The following is a 1284-nucleotide window of genomic DNA, read 5'->3' as shown; positions in this document are numbered from 1 at the left end:
AGCTGTCTCTTGTTCATGCAAAATTCAAATTTATGTTGAGCATCCTGTTACTTAGACCGTGGGTGCAAAGCTCTTTCTAATAGGACATGTACTGCTAGCATAGACAAGGCTTGGCTGGCCCAGCACTGCAATCACATCAGCCTCCTATTTGCATCCCGCCGCTGTCTCCCTTTGCTCTACCACATTAGCTGGGAGCTCTTGTCTTCATTATCACAGCTTCTGATTCCTTCATCCCGCATCCTCAGCTCAAATGCGTCACTATGAACGCTGTAGTGTTCCTAAACGTCACTGACCTCATAATCTTCTCTGTCAAGAGTGTGTAGATTTAGAATCATAGAATCATAGAATGGTTAGAGTTGGAAGGGACCTTCAAAGGTCATCTAGTCCAACCCCCCTGCAAGGAGCAGGGACATCTCCAACCAGATCAGGTTGCTCAGAGCCTCATCCAGCCTGGCCTTGAACGTTTCCAGGGATGGGGCTTCCACCACCTCTCTGGGCAACCTTCTCCAGTGTTCTACAACCCTCATTGTAAAAAATTTTTTCCTAATATCCAATCTAAATCTACCCCCCTCTATTTTAAAACCATTACTCCTTGTCCTATTGCAACAGGCCCTACTAAACAGCCTCTCCCCATCTTTCTTGTAGGCCCCCTTGAAGTACTGGAAGACCACTATAAGGTCTCCCCGGAGCCTGCTCTTCTCCAGGATGAACAGCCCCAACTCTTTCAGATGTCCTCATAAGAGAGGTGCTCCAGCCCTTTTATCATCTTCGTGGCCCTCCTCTGGACCTTCTCCAACTGGTGCATTTTCTTCTCCTTCTTATGTTGGCGGCTCCAGAACTGGACACAGTACTCCAGGTGGGGTCTCACCAGGGCAGAGTAGAGGGGCAGAATCACCTCCCTCGACCTGCTGGCCACTCTTCTTTTGATGCAACCCAGGATGCGGTTGGCCTTCTGGGCCGCAAGGGAGCATTGCCTGCTCATGTTGAGCTCCTCAACATGAAGAGACATTTGCTTTCCATTTCATTTTTTCTACACCTATCATGGACATTGGTGTGCTCTCTCTTTGTTTTTTGCCTTTTTTTTTTTTAATTCCCAACTTGGCATAAGCACTTGGGAATGCTAAATCCAGAACAAGACGAAGGCCCTGTAGTGCTAGCACTATGGCCATGCCCCAGAGCTCCTGCAGCTTCCAGCTAGTGATAAGAGGTGGGTACAGGCAAGTAGACAGGAATAGCCCAAGGAAGCAATGAGTGACACAGGTCACTGTGATGGCCAAAGCAGCA

The sequence above is a fragment of the Chlamydotis macqueenii genome, chromosome 1, assembly GCF_036417535.1.
Source record: "Chlamydotis macqueenii isolate bChlMac1 chromosome 1, bChlMac1.mat, whole genome shotgun sequence".
NCBI classification, from domain to species: domain Eukaryota; kingdom Metazoa; phylum Chordata; class Aves; order Otidiformes; family Otididae; genus Chlamydotis; species Chlamydotis macqueenii.
This window is presented reverse-complemented; position numbering follows the sequence as displayed.